Raw genomic sequence first — 399 nt, forward strand, 5'->3', positions numbered from 1 at the left:
AAGTTTCAGTTTTTATAGGTGATATTGTACAACACCAAGTAACTTCTTATTCAGACATGTTCTTGTCCCATCACCTTTGCATTCCCTGTTCCCTTAACCTAGAATGCTTCTACTCTCATTTCTTTTGGTCTTTATTCACACATTTAGAACATTCTATCTAAAACTACCTTCCCTGGCAATGTCTTTCTTCTTGGTGATTATTATCATTATCTGATACAGTTCATATTTTACACCTGTATTTTTGGACTCTTTGTCCTTCTCCAACTGCATCCACATAAAGGAGAAGAAGTTTTCCCTTTTGTTCACAGCTGTATCCTTAGTCACTAGAACAACTTGACATCTAATATAAGTTGATACATATGGTTAAATAAAGGAGTGTTTAGCTAGGTTAAAAAAATA

Source organism: Elephantulus edwardii, unplaced genomic scaffold (genome assembly GCF_000299155.1).
Source record: "Elephantulus edwardii isolate Elephantulus edwardi_28Jun2011 unplaced genomic scaffold, EleEdw1.0 scaffold00221, whole genome shotgun sequence".
In the NCBI taxonomy this organism is placed as follows: domain Eukaryota; kingdom Metazoa; phylum Chordata; class Mammalia; order Macroscelidea; family Macroscelididae; genus Elephantulus; species Elephantulus edwardii.